At 41.2% G+C, this 20,618-nt stretch overlaps 1 long non-coding RNA gene across 1 annotated transcript in view; it reads right to left on the bottom strand.

The window, feature by feature from the left end:
- Nucleotides 1-20,618, bottom strand: part of LOC132685571 (uncharacterized) — a 180,424-nt gene that overhangs the window by 39,819 nt on the left and 119,987 nt on the right. The window lies entirely within an intron of this gene.

Below are 20,618 nucleotides of genomic sequence, written 5' to 3' on the forward strand. Positions count from 1 at the left end.
AAAATATTCAACTGAGGAGTTCACAGAAAATTTGAGCAACCTGAAGACAGAAACAGCAAACTGAATATAGGACAACAGAAATTATTCAGCGTGGGGAGCAGAAAGAGAAAATGAACACAGAAGTGGGAACCAATCACAAGGAACTTGTGACACACCATCAAGCAGATCCACATACACATCATGGGAGTCCCAGGATGAAAGGAGGGAACAAGGGGTAGAAAGAATGTGTGAAAAAATAATGGCTGTAAACTCCACAAATTCGATGAAATATATGAATACACAAACTCAAGAAACTCAACAAATCCAGACGGGATAAAGTCAGACCCACACTGAGACATTATTGTCAGATTCTTAGACAATCTTGAGAGCAGAACAGGAAACCAACTCATTAAGTACAAGCCTCCTAAGTAAGATTAAGGACTGACTTCTCATCATAAACCACAGAGGTGGAGGCAGAAGAATGATATATTTAATACTGAAATAAAGAAAAAACACCTGTCCACCAAGAATTCTATATCTGGCAAAACTCTCTTTCACAAATGAGGGAGAAATTAATACATTTTCAGACACACAAAACCCGAAGGGGTCATAACTAGTACCCTCTCCCTGTGAGAAATGCTAGCAGAAGTCCTGCAGGGTAAAACAAGACATTTGACAGCAACGTGATGGCAAATGAAGAAATAACCAATTCCAGAAAGGGTAACTACAAAGGCAACTATAAAATTCACTATTATTATATTTTTGGTGTATAACTACACCTATATTTCCTACAGGATTTAAAAGAAAAATGCTTTAAAATAATTAGGAATCTATATGATTTGACATAGGATGGATATGGATGTATTTTGTGAAACAACACAAACAGGACAGCAAAGCTGTATAAAACACTGTTTGATGCTATTGAAGTTATGTTGACATTCATTAAAAGCGGTGGTTTTAAAGGTGTATTTGAAATATAATCCCCGTGGCAACATAAAGATAATATTTTTAAAATATACACACAAAGAAAAGAAAAAAACTAAAACATGTTGCTACAAAAAATATGAACTGAATACAAAAAAGAAGGCAGTAAGGAAACAAATGACAGACAAAATATATGATACACACACAAAACAAATAGCAAAATGGCATAAGTCAGTCTTCCTTATCAGTAATCTATATAAATGAAAATGGATTAAACTTTCCAATAAAAAAGCAGAAATTCGTGTAATGGATTTTTAAAAATCCAACTATACTGTTTACAAAAGACTCACTGTAGGTCTAAGTCACAAATAAATTGAGAGATGGAAACAAAATCTAAAATAGTAATGAAATAGTCACCAAAAGAGAGCAGGGGTGGCTCTACTAGTATCAGATAAACTGACCTTGTCAAAAACTATTACAAGAGACAAAGAAGTGCATTATATACTGATAAAAGGATCAGTTCATCCAGAATATATAACAATTACAAACATATATGCACCAAACAACAGAGCACACAGTGACAGAATTGAGGGGACAATTAGACAGCTCTACAATAAGAGTTAGAGCCTGAGCTGTGCCACATTTTACAGTGGATAGAGCATCTTGATAAAGACTGATAAGGAAACAGTGGAGTTAAACAACCCTATAAAGTAACTATATCCACCAGACCTGTATGGAACATTCCACCGAGCAACAGTAGAATGCGTATTCTGCAGGCCATATATTAAACCACAAAACTAGTCATGGCAAATTTTAAAAAATTAAAATCATCCAAAGTATCTTCTTCCACCACAAAGGAACTAAGTTTGAAATCAACAACAGAAAAAAAAAAAGCTGGAAAATACACAAATAAGTGAAGACTAAACAACACATTCTTAACCAGTGGGTCAAAGAAGGGAAATAAGGAAATACCTTGAGACAAATAAAAACAACAACTACAAAACAATATACACAATTTGTAAGATGAAGCAAAAGCAGTGGTCAGAGACAAATTTATAGCTGTAAAGGGACAAAGAGGAATATCTCCAGTCAATAACAACTTTAGGACTTTATGAACAATTAAAGACAAAGAAACTAATCTCAAAATTAGCAGAAGAATTAAGTAATAAAGATTAGAAGGGGGATAAATGAAATAGAAAATAGAAAAAAGCAGAAATAATGAAAGCAAAAGCTGTGTCTATGAAAAGATCAACAAAATAGACAAAACTTTAGCCAGACTAACAAAGAAAAAAAAAAGAGAAAATAAGCAAAAAACTATAATAGGAAAACAAAATTGGGGTAATTACTACTAACCTTACAGAAATTAAAATGATTATCAAAGAATATGAACAAAGGTATGACAAAAATTGACCACTAGATGAAATTGACAAACTTCCTAGAAACACACAAATTACCTAAACTGATTCAAGATGAAATTTTAAAAATTTCAATGTAGGAATAACAAGTAAGGAGATTAAAGCTACAGTAAAAAATCTTCCAAAGAAGAGAAAGTCCAAAACCAGATGGTTTCACTGGTGAATTCTACCAAACATTTAAAGAATAATTAATACTAATTCTTTTCAAACTCTTCCAAAAAGAGAAATGAAGAGAATACTTCTTAACTCATTCTATGAGGCCAGCATTACATTTATTACAAATGTAGATAAAGAGAGCACAAAAAATAAAGATATCACAAAAAAATAAAGTTATGAACAAATATCCTCAGTGAACATAGATGCAAACATATTCACCAAAATACTATCAAACCAAATCCCGTAAAAGGATTTTGCATCCTGACCAACAGGGATTTATCGCTGGAATGCAAAGACAATTCAACATAAGAAAACCAGTCAGCGTAATACAGCACATTAATCGAAGAAGCAGAAGGAGAAAGAGGAGAAGCAGAAGCAGACGATCAACTTTTGACACAGAAAAGACATTTGACAAAATGCAACACCTTTTCACGATAAAAACACTCAGGGAACTAGATATAAAAGGGAATTTCTTCCACACTATGTAGGGCATTTATACAATATCCACAGCTACCATCACATGCAATGATACAAGGCTGAAAGCTGTCCCCTACCAGGAAAAGAAAAGAGTACTTGGTTTCATCACTGCTAGTCAACATTGCACTGGAAGTTCTTACAGAACAATTAGATAAGGAAAACAAACAAGAGGCATTCAGAGTGGAAAGGAAGAAGTAAAACTATCTCTCTTGACAGATAACATGATCCACCACGGAGGAAAAAATGTGAAAGAATTCATCAGAAAGCTACTTTAGCTAATGGACAAATTCTGCAGAATTGCATGTTACAAGGTCATCAGACAAAGTCAGTCGTGTTTCTACAGACCAGCAATGAACAATCCAAAAAGGAAATTAAGAAAATAATTCCATTTACAGTAGTATCTAAAAGAACAAAAAAACTAGGAATAAATTTAATGAAGGATGTGAAAACTTACACGCTAGAAACAATAAAGTACTGCTGAAAGAAACTGAAGAAACTTAAATAAATGACAAGACATCCTGCGATTATGAATCGGAAAACTTAATGTTGTAATAAGGAAGCACCACCCAAAGTTAACAAAAGATTCAACACATTCTGTATCAAAATTCCAACAGTCATTTGCAGGAATGGAAATGCAAATCCTCCAACTCGTAAAGAATCACAAAGGGCTTCAAATAGCCAGAACATTCTTGAAGAAAAAGAACAATGTTAGAGTCCACACACTTCACTATTTCCAAGCTACTAAAAAGTGACAGTCATAAAACTGTGGTACTGGCATTAAGAATAGATGTATTTATCAACTAAACAGAACCGGGTCCAGAGATAAACCTATCCATTTATGGCCAATTGTTTTCCAACATGACTACCAAATCCATTCAATGGAGAAAGAACAGTTTTCTACAAATTATGCTGGGACATCTGGATTTCTACATGCAAAAGAATGAATTTGAAACCCTACTTCCCATTGTGTTAAAAAAAAATGACTCAAAAAATGACTCAATGACCCAAACATTTGAGAGTTAAAACTATGCACATCTTAGAAGAAAACATACCGGTTGAACTTCATTAACTGGGAGGTGGTAACTGAATCTTAGATAGGACATTGACAGAGTGGGCGACAAAGGAAAAAACAGGTAAGTGAGATTTCATCCTAATATAAAACTTTTCGTTCAACACAGGATGTCATCAAGACAGTGAAGACAACCTACGGGATGAAAGAAATGTCTTGAGAGTCATATATCTGATAAGGATTTAATATCCAATGTATATAAAGAACACCTACCACTCAGCAAAAAGACAATCCAATTTAAAAGTGGGCAAAACACCAGCATAGACAAGATATATACAGATGCCCAAGGCATACAAATATATCAGAGAAGATATACAGATGACCAAGAAGTGCATTTAAAAAAAAAAATGGTTAATATCTACCATCATTAGCAACTCAGGAAACACAAATCAAAACCCCAATGAGATGCCGCTTCACATCTCTTATGAAGGCTAGAAAAGAAGAAAAAGGAACCGCACAAGTTTTGGCTAAGATGTGGACAGGCGGGAGCACGCTCACATTGCTGGTGGGAATGTTCAATGGAGCAGCCACTGTGGAAACTGTCTGCCTTTTCTCAAAAAGCTAAACATAGAATTTATACTCAAATTCCAGCGACTCCACTCCCTGGCATCTACCTAAAAGAAGGGGGACAGCGAATCAAACAGATGGTTGTACGCCAACGTTCACGGGGGCATTATTCACGAGAGTTCAAGGGGGGACAAACCCAGTGACCCTGACAGATGTCTGGAGGAAACAAACGCGGTACGTCAACAGAGAGAACTATTATTCAGCCATAAAAACAAGAAATTCTGATACATGCTACCACAAGATAACCCTCCAGAACATTATGCCAAAATATGTTAGAGGCTCCCAAGGGCTACGGGGAGGAGTAAAGAGATGTTATTGCTTCATGAGTCTGGAAATGTTGCTTGGGGTAATGGAAGAATTTTGGAAATAGATGGTTGTAATAGTTACATGTTTTGAATAAGGTTATGCCACTGAATTGTACATTTGAAAATGTTTAGAATGACATTTTATATTATCGATACATATTTTTTTCCCACAATAAAATTTAAAAGCAAGCCAGTAAGTGGGGGCAGAACCGGGCCGTGTGGGGTTATAAGCTTACCCCTGCCTATAGCAGTGGTTTTTAATATTTCAGTAATTAAAGGATTCACCCAAGGGTTTGTTCAAACACAGAGAGGCTCTTCTCTAGAGTTCCTGATTCACTATTGGTTCCAGGGTGAGACAAACGGATCTGCATTTCCAACCGGTTTGCATAAGACACAGAGGCTGTTGGTGTGGGAACAGCACTTCGAGAACCATTGGACTATATCACATGGAAATCTCCCCTCTGTTTCATCTATGTCATTGCTATTTCTTTTCTAGAAGGGAATGGGTCAAGCATTGCAATCTAATATCATGCTACCATAATTTGGCCCAGGGTTTAAATATAAGCCAGATATCTCATTGCCTGGGCTGGACTCACTTCCCTTTCTGCTCTGAAGCCCTAAAATAACGCGTCAAAAGTCCCTTAAGCCCAGTTTCCTCCCCCGTGGAGCATTGACAACAGAAAGGCCCTCACGGGGCAGCCGAGGGTCCGGTGAAAGGCTGCTGCAGGGCTGCGGGCACACCTGGGCACAGGCGGGTCCGGTGGTGGGGTTGCAAACACAGACGGGAGGGGCGGGGAATCCGATTCTTGCCCTGTCAACCTGGAAATCGCCCGCGTGGGAAATTCTAGAATTCTTAGAACATTTTCATAAATTTGGTGTATTAAAACACAAAGGACTGGCTTTCAGATCGGGGCCTTGGAACAGGTGACAATCTGGACACTTGGGCAGAGTCCCGGAGACAGTTACCGGTAAGGTTTAGTTTCCCAGGCGTGTGGAGTTCCTACCTGAGCTGGTGGCGCAGGCGAGCCAGGGAAGCATCCACTTCCCGGATCTCCGTGGGAAAGTGTGGAGCGCGCAGCCGGAGCCACGGGCAGGTGTCTCTTCTTCCAGGTCAAGGTGCGCACGGCGGGTCTGCCCTCAGTCCTGGCCACACGCGCTCGTGCCTTCATTTCTCCTGGAGACAGGACATACTCCCCTCCTTCCGAAGGTGGATTTTCACAGCGGTTCCGACCAGAAGAGCTCAAGATCTATACAGTGGGCCGCAAACATGCCCTAGGTGCTCAAGGATTTGGAGACAGAAATGCGCAGCCCAGTAGCCCCCTGGTGCGGGGCGGGGGGGGGGGCTCCTGCCACCTGTTGGATCTCGGGGCTGATGTGGAGTTAGGGGGTGAGGCGCTGGACCTCCACGGGGCGCACTGTGCGGGCAGGAGGGGACCCAGGCCAGCCCGCCAGCTCCGTGACGCGCACAGAGCAGAAGCACCAGGGCCTGGAAAATTCACCCAGCATGCCCCGGACTCACAAATTCAACTTGTGCTGGAAGCCAGCATTCTTGCCATTCCACCTGGGAAATGGCTCTTCACGCTGCGCGGGTCAGCAGAGCCGCCTCTCCTCTCGGGCCTCATCTCCACTCTTTGCTCACTTGGAAAACTATGCACCTCCCTTGGCTTTTCTGGCTACGTCTTCCTTGGCTTTCTATTTTTGGACTGTGACTCCCGCCCCCCCCCCCCCAGCCTCCATTTTAGATTACTTTTTGTGGTCCACTTCTTAAATATTTGCAGAATTCAGACATCAGGAGAGGCTCTGCTGCTCCTGGACAATTAAATAAAATGACCAAGAGTAAGCTCTCCACAGTTGCACAGGAAGTCAACTAACACCTTGAATTAACATCTGCAAGTTCTTGGGGTTTTACTTCTGGTCCCAATTCCAAGATGCCGCCGAAATTCAATTTCGTTTGCATCTCATTTAATGAGATTTTCTTCTTCTTTCTGTTCTTACTTGACCTACACATGCAAGTTCCTTCTCATTTTTTTTTTCAAGAAGGAAATGAAGAGGCTCTTTCACGGAAGGCGGCTCCAAGTGAGGCCAACCTGCTGGCCTGGGGGTCGCGGCTGGGCTGTCGCCGTAGCAGGTGGAGAATGCGGCATTGGATGGGGCATGCCTGCTGGAACTGCCCCTCTTCTCCTGCACCTGCCCGGCCGATCTGCACCTGCAGGGGCTTCCGTTTGAGAAGCCTTCCACAGTCTCCAAGTCACTGCCACCGCTGGATTCTTCTCCCCATGGCCCCCCCTTTTCCCACAGTCAGTTGGTCTCATTTTATGCCTTATAGAAATTTCTCTAAATCATTTGCACAACTTCAAATTTATAGAAAAGTTGCCAGACCAATTCAAGCGACTCTCATGTACTCCTCAACAATTTTGCTCCATTTTAATTCCCCCCGTATTTATATAGAGAGACGCACATATGTACATATGTACACATATTTATATATGAAGTCACATCACATATATTACATCCACATATAGCATATATAATGTGTGTATGTATATGCTTTTTCTCAGTGTTTGAGCTGTCCTTTTATACTAATTACTTTTTTTTCATGTTTATTTTTGAGACAGAGAGGGACAGAGTGCTTGGGGGGAGGGGCAGAGAGAGAGGGAGATACAGAATCCGAAGCAGGCTCCAGGCTCCCAGCTGTCAGCACAGAGCCGGACGCAGGGCTCAAACCCACAAACCTCGAGATCATGACCTGAGGGGAAGTCGGACACGTAACTGACTGAGCCACCCAGGTGCCCCTATCCTAATTACTTCTGAATGTAGTTCCTGAGAACAAAGATAATCTCTGTGTAACCATCGATTATAGAAATATGGAAACTGAACACTAATACATGACTATTATCTAATTTCCAGTTTTGATCAAATTGTATCACTTGTCCCAATACATCATTTATTGCCATTGCTTTTTTGGCTCTAGGATACTGCTCTGAATCACATGCTGAATTTATTTGTCACACACTACAGTCTTCTTTAATCTAGAACACGTCATCGGTGTTTCTTTGGTTTCCTTGACCTGATATTTTGATGAGTTCCAGGTCAGTTATTTTGTAAAATGGTTCTCAGTTTGAGTTCCTCTGAGATTTCCTCCTGAAGTGAGGATGTGTTCCTGGTCAACCAGCTCCACCCCGATGGAGAAGCCAGAACTCCATGGCAAAGCAAAATAGAAGGAAATGGGATCTCCGGTGACCACATGGAAAGCAGACCCCTTGACAGTTCTGGGCAAATTAACTCTAGGTTGTACTGTGAGGGAAAATTAACACTATTTTATTTATGTCTCTAAGTTTGAAGGTCTTTATCCAAGTTTCATTCTGCTGCCTGAGTAATCACTCTCAATTGCAAATGTATTCATGAGATTATCAAGTGTCTACAATATACAAAAGCTGAGAACATACAGGGCTTATTCATTTCTATCTCCCAAATACCCAACTGAGTGTGTACCTAAAGGCACTAAGCAAATGTTTGTGGGAAGTGTGAATCAGTATGACTTTCAACAGTAAGTATTTGTGCTGTGCTCTCTAGAGCCAACTCTGGGTCCCCTGTTGAGCATCTGATTCAGTTCCCACATGGACCACCTCCATCATCATGTCCTCATGTCCCAGGCTCCCTGGGACCCACCCTAATCACCCCAGGGGCCGGCCCCTGTGCCCCGGACTCACCAAATTATTCAAAGTAGCCAATCCATACCACTTCCCCTTTAAAAAAATATTTTCCATAAGCTTATTTGTTTCCAATTCCAGACTTCACAAATGCTACATATTTTCTCTCCAATCTTTTTAGGTCACCACAAGGCTTGTGATATTTATCTGATAAATAAGTGCATGATGTTCTTAGAAATAACCTTGGGATTTATAAAAACCCTCTGGGCTCGTCTTCAATGTTGGATATTAAGAACACCAAGTCAAGTGCACTCTTGCCTACTAGTTAGTAGCATCTAAGGCAGCGGCCGAGGCATGGGCTCCAGAGCCGGCTTAATCGGTCTGCTGGCTCCAGACCTAGGGCAATGTTCCCATGCCATAGTTTCACCTCTGTAAAATGGCAATACCCATAAGCACTGGGTAAGTGTGGGCTATTGCTACTGAGAATTGTCAATATAAATACACGTACATACACAACAAAGGACATAGTGTGAAAGCAACTGCTCAAGACAGAACTGCTCATGAAAGCCAGAGTTATGAAAAAAAATAGACAAGTCAGAAATTAGTAAGGTATCGTTTATGAACAGAAAATATGTCATCGGTTACCCCAAATTATAAAAACGTCAGCGCCTGTGCACACGCATGCTTATTGTTTCCTCCACAGGTACAAAAACATTTAGTGATTACTCTAGATTAAGAAATTAGGAAGAGACATCCCGACTTTTCATTGTGTCACATTAAGTGCAAAGTGGATAAACACACTCGCTTCCACACTCACATGTGTGTATGTACTATTTTTACTATTATTATTATTTGATTTACAAAATGTTACCTGGGAGGAAAATTGTATTTTCTTATCCACAGTTCACTTTATTCTACAAATAAAAGAATAAACATCCCATTTTTCAAATAACGAAAAGATGAAAGCGTTAAGCATAGTGAGAGGACTTTGCGAGAAGTAGTCGAAAGTGGGTAAGAAATGTTGACATGCTGGGACATAACTTAAGGCGATGTGCACATAAAGCACAGAGAGAGATACACACACGACCTAACCAAACACGAAGCTGGATAATGAACGAACTATGGTGATTCTGTGCGGTGCTGGGAACATCGTGCTATTTAGTGGGTACCTTCGTGGTTGTTGCTATCAAAAGACACAGTTCAGTGTTTATACTGCTTTGGGAAGAAGGGGTGGGCAGGGCAGAGCACTGGATATATTTACAGAAAATAAACCTTGTCTCTCCTCGGAGAAGATTTCAAGGATGAGCTGGCCTTTCCAATGTCTTTGAAGGAAAGTCTGAAGCAAGATCGTGCCAGATAGACGCCTGCGTGGGTACCAACTGTCTTGTTTCAAGAGAGACGGTAGCTTCGCCTGTGACTTCCGCACAAAGATGTACCGTGACCTGCAGTCTATCATGACTGGATGCTGAACACTTTGAGAAAATACAGGACCGTAGAGCCCATAGGCCCCGTTGTCATTATAAATCCGTCTTCCCTGAGATATATACGTGGAGCCCACATAGACATGTGCACATGCTCTCACACACACAAAGGATTTGGAGGCAACACAGATGAAAGGAAGCAGGAATTCAAGTGGACCCTTCCCAAGGAAGTGGAGACAGAACCCTATTCGGGAATTAAGTCATTTTAGGAAGAAATGAGCCATATGAACAGCAGGTGTGTATGCTAATAGAATGGCTCTGTGTTTTAATTAAGCAGCATTTCCCTACAGAATAATTACCTATGCTGTTTACTCAACTATTTTTTTAAAAGCCATTAACACTTCTGTAATGTACTTTCTTCCCAGGCTACACGTTTAAAAGCTTTAAGAACATTTACTTTCATCATGAAAGAAATACATAATAGGTACTTTGCTTATTGCCGATATTTATTCCCTACAAATAGTTCATCCAGGAACTCGAACACTCCATAGCCTTACTTTCATAGCTTACTTGAAGTTTATAAAAATTTGTCTTGGCTTTATTGTAAAGAATTATGCCTTGGATTCTACAGAAGTGCAAAAATGTTTTGAGGGAACATCAAATGCACATCCCTATTCCCATGGAAACTTCCACAGCCGTGATGCCTTCTCATGGCGGCTGTCCGGGAGAGACAGAAGTGTCACAGCATGCAAAATCACAGAGCGCTGTCTCCTGAACTAAATACTCGTCCCCTGAATTCAAAGCTGCCACGTGAAACACCCAGAATGGAAGCTTCGGTGCTCCTTTTGGAAGAATTTCTTGGAAGTCATGACAGCACTGTCACAAGCACAAGGAATCCACACATTTTGAAGGCTTACAGAAGACCTGACCACATGGAGGGGGTACTCTGTCTCTTTACCTGAACTAGCACAAATCCACAGCATTTTGTTAAAGATTCAGTGGAGTAGCGTTGCTTGTCAGAGAAAGTTAGCTAAGTGGATGATTTGCAAGACAAGGTTACCAAAAGCCATGCAGAAAAAGCCTGCACCATCATCTTTTGAAGGCTGAACTTGGCTTCTAAGGATCCCGTGTTTCAGGGCCTCTGAGTCTGGTTCTCTCTGCTGGAACAGTGCAACTGCAGAAGCAGCCCCAATTGTTCGACCGGAATCTTACGGGAAGAAGACAGAGTGCTTGATGAGACTTAATTAGGGGACCGCAAAGTGATGTCTCCCATTTTTTTTTAATCTCTACCTAGCAATTTTATAAATTATTTTCAAAAATACTCACGGCTCTGACTGGACGACGATGTCTGGCAGCCAGCATAGCTGACAAAAAGGATGCTGGACAAATCACACCGATTCGTCTGGGAAGGCAAGGGGTGTGACTGCTGCGAGGAAATGTCATGGTGGACTTTCTCTTACAGAGTCGGCCCGCGAGCTGCCGAAGGGTAGATGTCAAAGAACGCCGCTTCACACAACACACACAGACGGCGATCCCAAGTGCATCGTAAATGTCTGTGCCGACGGTTAATAAGTATTACGCGTGCTTTTGTTGACCCCAGCCATGTTCTACGGGGGGGAATTCAGAGCACGGTGCAAGAGGAAGATTTCGGCACAGACAGTGCAAGTGGGTAGATCTCCCAACAAAAGACCTTCCAACAAAAAACAAAAGGAGTGTTTTTCTTCAGTGACTGTGTCGTATGGGAGACTCACACTTCCTTTGTGATGAAGTCTGATCGAGTCTCTTCTTGGAATTTAAATCCGGTCCTCACTTCACGAAACCATCACATCCGACCGGATTTTGGGGTGGCTTTTTACAGTCCTCACCTTATAATTTCATGAAAGAAATGATAGGAGACAAGTTCGAAATGCTTTCTTCACGTAGATAAGCAATCGGAGCAACTGTGGCAGTAAGGGTTCAGGAGTGAAGAGGCCTTATGACATCCACGTTGCCGTGGTTTTAATGGTCTCTTTCAACAGGGCTTTAAAAGGTGAGCAAAAAGGAGCCAAAATAAAACTTTTGAGAAACTTGAGGCCTTAACCATTCATTATTGATAATTTGGTTTTTTCTTCATTTTTAAGGAACGACATAACGATGTGTTTGCACACCAACGTAACCCGTACCAGATTTCAACTTCTCCAGATCTCCTGAAACTCAAGGTGCACTGGATTATGAGATCTGGCAGCAGAGAGCTGCTGTCTTCTGGACAGAGTTGGGGGAGAGGCAGATTTGGAGGTTCCAGGTCAACCCAGTAATTATCTTTCAGCAGGTAAACAACACTTGTGTGTGTGTCCCCACTTCCTGGAATTCTAAGGTCCTTCCAAATCTTGTAATTTTAAGATTTTCAAGTCTTTTTTTAATGTTTATTTGTTTTTGAGAGAGACAGACAGAAAGACAAAGTGCACGCACGGGAGTGGGGGAGGGGCAGAGAGACAGGGAGAATCTGAAGCAGGCTCCCGGCCCCAAGCTGTCAGCACAGAGCCCAGTGTGAGGCTTGAACTCACAAACCATGAGACCATGACCTGAACCAAAGTCGGATGCTTAGCTGACTGACCTCCCAGGTGCCCTTAAGATTTTCAAGTCTTATCAAGCAGTCCATCAACCCCAACCACAGAAAAGCCATGTAAAGTAATTCTCATCCTTTACTTGTGCATCATAGTCTTTATTTAATTTTCATGAACTCTGTATTAAAAGAACAAAGAGCAGTTACTCTAGGTCTTGACATCTATATTGCTAAAATATCTTCCTTGAAAAGCGTGAGGGCAATTTTGGCACCTTTTATTTATGGAAGCTGTTTACTCAGCAACTTACTAGATGAAGGGTAGGGAACATGAATTAATGATTTTTGCCTGTTCTGATTCTGACATAGTTGGTGGTCACTAAAGACTATCAAATTAATACAAAGACCATTGTAACAACAATACAGTGAATTACTTTTTCAATAGGACAAGACATAATTTCTTAATTTCACTGCCCACATTAGTTCCTAGGACTATATAACCAGGTACCACAAACTGAGCAGCTAAACACTACAGAAAAGTGTCCCCTCATGGCTCTGGAGGCTGGAAGGGGTCATGCTCCCGCGAGAGACTCTAGGAGTGGATCCCACCCCCCACCCCCGGGGTCTTCAGCGTCTAGAGACCCCAGGTGTCCTTTGCTTTGGGCTGCATACCTCCAATCCCTTCTGTCTCCACGTGGTTGCATTTCCTTCTCGTCCCTGTGTCTGTGTCTCTTCTCAGGAGGACACCAGTCAGATTGGACTAAGGGCCAATACAGCTTCTGTATGACCTCACTTTAACTTCACCAATTACATCCACAATGACCCTATTCCAAAATTAGGTCCCATTCTGAAGAATGAGAGCCAGGGCTTCAACGTGTGTTTTCGAGGGGGATACAATTCAGCCCCTAACAATACCATTGGTTAAAAATACTATAGGTGTGATTTAAAATATGGTGACAGATGACATTAGGACTCTCCCATCATGGAAGGAAGAGAAGACATAAGGATGTGTTCTTATAGAGAAGAGAAGTGAGAATGGAATAGTTATCTGGTAAATGAGTGATGTAGACAGCCACTCTTGATAATGAGGCAGACATTTATGCTTGGTATTTGCCTTGACCTTCATAGTCACGTTACACTCACACCTTACAGCATGTCATCATGCCGTGTGTAACAAATGCCAGAATCACAGTGTTTCCTTTCACATCCTGGACATTTAATACAATTTTGACATAAAACTGAAATCTTAGCATTAAAGCAAGTTTAGGTAATACTTCCAGGAGTGCACCTCTAACACACTAGCTACTATCACTATTTAGTCTGATCAGGTATATTCCTCCAGGATTCCCAGTAGAAATCACTGGGAAAATGATGTAGTTTACGTACGACCATATAATGTAACCTTTTATGCTTCCTTTTCTCATAACATTATTTTCCCTTGTGAGTTCAGCTCTGGGAGCCAAGCTGAATTTTCTTAAGTAGAGCACTTAGTTAATTGGCTTGAGGCTTCTTGATTAGGATAGTGACTTCAGCTTCAACTTTTTCATATAAACATTATCACAATAAAAGAAGAAAAGTATCTATCAAGACACATTTCACTTAAAACATACAATGAGGAAAACAGAAAAGAAAATGCAATATGGATATCAAATTTGTAAGCAAGTGTTACTCCTCTGTTTTATGCTGAATAATGATTTTTTAATAAAGGCTCAGTGGGATATTTCAAGTAATTCCTCAAAAAAGCTGAAAGCCGGTGGCCATATTTACATTGTTCTGGCTTTATGAGTTTAATGCCGCCCTGGTTTTCATACCAGGACTGTTGACTACAGCTGTCACAGGCAGCCGCTGAGCGCTTGGTATGGGGCTGGGTTGAATTTTTAGTTTAAAATACTTTAATAAAAATAAATTTAGGGGCACCTGGGTGGTTCAGTCGGTTAAGCGTCCGACTTCAGCTCAGGTCACGATCCCGCGGTCTGTGAGTTCAAGCCCCGCGTCGGGCTCTGGGCTGATGGCTCGGAGCCTGAAGCCTGCTTCTGATTCTGTGTCTCCCTCTCTCTCTGCCCCTCCCCCGTTCATGCTCTGTCTCTGTCTCAAAAATAAATAAACGTTAAAAAAAATTAAAAAAAAATAAATTTAAAAACTGAAGCAGAGTAAAGTATTTTTCTGTTAAGTACCTTTTTATTGTCTTGGTAGGACTACACTTCATCAAAACCACTGAAAATACAGGACTCAAATTGAGATGTGCTGTGACCATCCATGCCAGAATTTGAATAGCGAGAATAAAAAATTAATGTGAAATACCTCAGTCATAAGTCTGAACTGGATTAAATGTTGAGATACTATTTTGCACATATATTTCCCTTCTTTTTTATGTGAACACTACACATTTTAAAGTTATGTATATGGCTCAGTTTACATTTTTATTACACAGTGCTACTGCCGAGTAACCTAAGAAAAATAGAACTGTTAGGCAGTTTCAGAAGATTTACAAACAATTCAGTCTTAGGGTGAAGCAGGGTATTTTTGCTAGAAAAAGTAGTAAGAAAAGTAGCATTTCAACCTCAAGCCTGTGAGTAAAACCTATGCGCTGGCTATGTAACGTTTCATAGGAAATTACACTTGTTTGAGTTCTCCATGACTTGTATGAGAAATTTTATTTTTTTTCTAATCAAACTTGGATTTACACACATATAACACCCTACCCCCAACTCCAAAATGCACACACACACACACACATGCACACACGTACACACATGCATACACACACACACACACACACACACAGATACATAAACACACATACCCACACAGGCTCAGGTGCATTTTGAACCATATTCTGAGTGGTTTTCTAGCTTCATTCTGGAACTTTTACTAGTAAGGTGCATAAAATTGGAAGATTTGGTTTAAAAAAAAGAAATCCAAAAGTGATGGGTTTTCTGCCTCATCTTTTTGGAGAAGGAGGAATTGATATATCATTATATTTTTGTTGTTTGTTTACATATTTATTTTGAGATCGAGAGCATGTGAGAACAAGGGAGGGGCAGAGAGAAGGAGAGAGAGAATCCCAAGCAGACTCCTCGGTGTCAGTGCAGAGCCTGATGCAAGGTTCTGTCTCATGAACTGTGAGATAATGACCTGAGCTGAAACCAAGAGTTGGACACTTAACCAACTGAGCCTCCCGGGCGCCTGGAGAATAATCTTACTCAGATTCTATAACATCCTCACATTCTACAAGAACCCATTATTTTCTTCTGAAATCCGATGATGGTAGCACTGAGATGGACTGGGTAGGTCCCGTGGCACAGTACTTCCTGTTAGTTAGTTAGTTAGTTAGTTATTTTTGAGAGGGGGGATGGGCACAGAGAGACGGGGAGAGAATCCCAAGCAGGTTGCACTCTGTCAGCACAGAGCCCGACACGGGGCTTGACCCACGATCCCTGACATCATGACCTGAGCCAAAGACAAAACCAGACTCTTCTTAAGCGACTGAGCCACCCAGGTGCCCCTGTTGTTACTTTTAATTTATTTTACTTAATCTTTCTTGTGGTACTTGTTTTACCCTAATGAGAGCAGACAAGTAAGGGAAAGATGACAATATTAAGTAAATAGTGAGGGAAACAGTGCATAGTATGCGTATATTTATGCTTTTTCTATCAATTACTTTACTGATACTTCATAATCACCTGGTTATGGTAGTGGAGCCCACACTATTTGTTTTACTAATGAGCAAACCATGTGTCTGCGTTTTGCCTGAGGTCACTGTGCATCGACTTGCAGACCAAGATCTGGACGGTGTGCAGCCCGTCCCGCCCCACGATGGACAACACAGACAAAGAGGGTCTGGAGAACAATACGGGGGCAGGATATTTAAATCCTTGTTTATTTGTAACTTTTCGGCCCATTCTTTTTTTTTTTTTTAGACCATTCTTAACAATAAGAACAAAGAAAGTAAAGATCATATGGCCCATTATGGGATTTAGTTTCCAGGGAAATCACTTGGGGAAGCCCACACACTAGTGAACTGCACCGTAACACTTGATGTCTCATTACATTCCTATCTGTTTTCACCTAAGAATTACATTCACCACCTTTCAGGAGCTCGGTCACTGGTGCTTTCCCAAGACATGTAAGAAAAAGTATCTGCTTTCAAGAAGAGGCCATACGCTTGGAGAGACACTGACCAAAAGCATACTGTGCGCAAGGCCCGGATGAGGGCATCGCCTTCTTTCCTTTAGTCTCCTTTCCTAAAATAAAATAGTGGCTTTGCCGTTGTATTGATTAATGGGTGTTATTTTTTTCACAGGTGTAAAAATCACTTCTGGGTCCTACAGGTATCACCTGCCTACAGGCCTACATAACGCTAAACAAAGCACAAATAATTCAAACAAGTACCATCAGCAGTCCTCCTACTCAGGAAAATTATTGTTAATTTTTTGGTAACTTGTTTTCTGTTTTTTTTTCTATATGTATAGAATACATGTAAATGCGTATATCATGTATGCATTTTTTTTAATGTTTATTTATTTTTGAGACAGAGAGAGACAGAGCATGAATGGGGGAGGGGCAGAGAGAGAGGGAGACAGAATCGGAAGCAGGCTCCAGGCTCCGAGCCACCAGCCCAGAGCGCGACGCGGGGCTCGAACTCACGAACCGTGAGATCGTGACCTGAGCTGAAGTCGGACACTCAACCGACTGAGCCACCCAGGCGCCCCTCATATATGCATTTTGAACCTTTACTTTGAGTTAACAGAATGCCACAAACACTTTCCACATTAAATACGTTAATATTTTTCAAAGATCATTCTTGACAATTGTATACTATTCTTTTGCTTAAATGCGAATTGCTCCCTTTAATTGTATATATTTGGTGTTAATTATTGTAAAGTACATCTCTTTGTATATCTCTAATTAGTATGATTTCCCAAAAGGACAATTAATTACAGGATACAGGAGGCAATTAACTTAGAAAGCTTACAAAATACTACAGAAAAGAAGTTGTTTAGAAGATCATACCAATTTATATTTATACCAGCACCTTACAAAAGCATTATTCACAAACTTTACGGGTACTGAACGTTTTCCACTTTTTTGATTTAATATTCACATCACTTGTCAACTTCACACATAAAAATTATTCTCAATTTTACATTACATATCATATTTTCTATGTGTTTAGTCACTTTAATTAATTTTTAAGTGTATTTACTTCTTTATTTGAGAGAGTGTGCATGCACATAAGGGGAGGAGGGGAAGAGAGAGAGAGAGAGAGAGAGAGAGAGAGAAAGAGAGAGAGAGAGAGAGAGACAGAGAATCCCAAGCAGGATCCATGCTGTCAGCACAGAGCCCGATGCGGGGCTTGATCCCACGACCCTGGGCATCATGACCTGAGCTGAAATCAACAGACGCTTAACCGACTAAGCCACCAGGTGCTTCTACTTTGATTAATTTAAAGACTCATTTTCTTTTTTTTTTAGTAATTTCTTAAAATCTTGTCCTTCTCACGGCATAGTAAGTACAAACAAACAAAAAGGGGAATGAAAACGCATCACGGAATTGTTTCTTTGCACAGTTATTATTGTTTATTTGGGGGAAGAACCACACATTCTTCTCCCCTTGTCTACAATTTACCCTTTAACACGGAAGCAGAAAGGCACAGCGAGCAGGTGTGCTCACTGGGAGGCTGGCAACCCTTCCACTAAGTATAATTTTTGAATTGATTAAAGAATTCCATGTGTGTATTTTCAACGCACAAGAGAATTATGATAAAAAATAAAATTGAATACAATCCTCACAAAAGTGAACAGATTTTTTAATATTGTCAAGAGATATCGTAGATACTGCTCATCTCCTCTGTGACCTGTCCATTTTCTATGGCCCGGAACAGATGAAACTGTGACAAACGGCTCTGTCTACACTGAGAGTCTCGTCAGAGTATGTTTTCTAGGTGCGACACCGGACTCCCTGCTGCAGCCGGGAGGCTCTCTGCAGCTGGGAGGCTGCAGGTGCCTGGCGCGCCTGCGGGCTCGGGTCCGTCATTCATTCCAAGCGGCTTCACAGCTCAGCCCTGAGGCAGAAAACCAACCTCATAAATGCAACGGAATTTAATCAGAAAAGCCTTGAATTTTGGAGTCACTCTTCCAGAAAATGCCAAATTAAATGGAAAATTACTCTGGTTTCCCTCGGAGATAGCTCCACATCTAGGAAATTAACTTGCAGAAGCAGCTTCTCTCTGTAGGGAGAAAGCCTCCAGGGCGACCTCAACACCATAAGGGAACACGACCCCAGATAACAACAGTACCAGATACGAGCAAGCTGTGTGCTATCGCTGCAGAGAGAGCAGGGATACATAGAGGACTGGCTGCGTAAACTCAACCGTGGATCTCCTAGAACAGCGAAGCGGGAGCCCTTCCATTTTGGCACGATGAGATCTAACCCTGCTTCCTTCCTGAGAAAGGGCGACTGAGCATTTGTTACCTCCTAGGTGCCACTCACGAAACATCAGCTCCTCTATGAGGCTCTCTTTGCCTCTAGCAGCAGGATGTCCTTTTCCTTTGCTACTCTATTTCTCTTGTTGGTTCACGGCACTATCGTGACACATTAAGACTTACAAGTAGATTTATATATTCTATCCAGTGTCGTGGTAACATAGCGAAGGAGCTATCCACAAGATGCAGATGATAAGACAAGTGCAGCAGTTGTAGATAATTTTAAAATGCAATCAACCGGACTAAATTTCACTCTGGTTTTTATTATTACCATGCACCAGGAATCGTACACAGTGAGATGATAAAATGCTCCTGTCCTCCACGGATCACTCCCACCCACAGGCACCCTCCATTTCCACCTGCCCCTGCCCCTACCCCTACCCCTGTCTGGACTACCACTCGTTATATCTCTCCTTCTTCACCTGCCATATATTTGAGGATAGAATCACTTTTAATCTGATTCATCTATCTATCTATCCATCCATCCATCCATCCATCCATCCATCCATATCTGTGGCAATACAAAGACACTCAGGAAATGCTGGTAGAACATGTCTATTTTTTTTTTAAGAAAAAGGTTGTTTGTTTGTTTATTTATTTAGAGAGAGAGAGAATGGGCAGGGAAAGGGCAGAGAGAGAGGGAGACATAGAATCCGAAGTAGCTCCAGGCTCTGAGTTGTCAGCACAGAGCCCAATGCAAGGTTGGTAACCCACAGACTGTGGGTTCATGACCTGAGCTGAAGTTGGACACCTAACCAACTGAGCCACCCAGGCACCCTAAGAGCTAATTTTTTACACATTTATTTATTTATTAAAATTTTTTGTTGATTTATTTTTGGGGGGGGCATAGGGGAGGGACAGAGAGAGAGTGGGAGAGAGAGAATCCCAAGCAGGCTCTGAGCTGTCAACAGAGCCTGACTCAGGATTCAAACCCACAAACTGAGAGATCAAGACCTGAGCTGAAGCCGGACACTTTACTGACTGAGCCACCCAGGAGCCCCTAAAACACGTCTTACTTAATGAATAGCACAGGTAGAAGATCTCAAAGGAAGGGAAAATGGGAAAGTCAGGTTTCTTACTACATGAGATCAGAAAATATTTTCCATATTAAATCAGAGAAAAATGGCACATGAAACAAAATAAATGATGGGAACTTTGTATAGAGTCATTTTGCAACTTGTGAGAAAACAAGATATTGAAATGTATAGCAAAGACTAAAATAAGCAGTGACTGAACAAGAAAACACATATCTCCCATCTGCACACGTGTCTGCCTGGGAATGCCTAGGATAAATGTTGCAGTAATAATTTCTCCTTTGCATTAGTTTTCCGGGTCTAAAAAAGGGCTATCGTTGACATAATCGAGTCCAGAAACATGAGGAAATGGGTTTCGGGAAAAGCAGAGCATGGCTTGTCTTCATGACGCAGAGGGACCTATCCTGGACGGTACTGATGCCACGTTGACAAGAGCAAATTAAGCACAAGAGATGTGTGCTGGGGAGACGGATTGGGCAGAGTCCACAGAGCAGGCGAATAGCGGGAGTGGATACATTTCTTTAACAGAATGAGAATAAAAAGTTCAATTGCACCAAAGTAGTAATATACTAGAGGTTTGTGTGCGTGTGTGTGTGT

This window comes from Panthera onca, chromosome D2, assembly GCF_046562875.1.
Source record: "Panthera onca isolate mPanOnc1 chromosome D2, mPanOnc1 haplotype 2, whole genome shotgun sequence".
In the NCBI taxonomy this organism is placed as follows: domain Eukaryota; kingdom Metazoa; phylum Chordata; class Mammalia; order Carnivora; family Felidae; genus Panthera; species Panthera onca.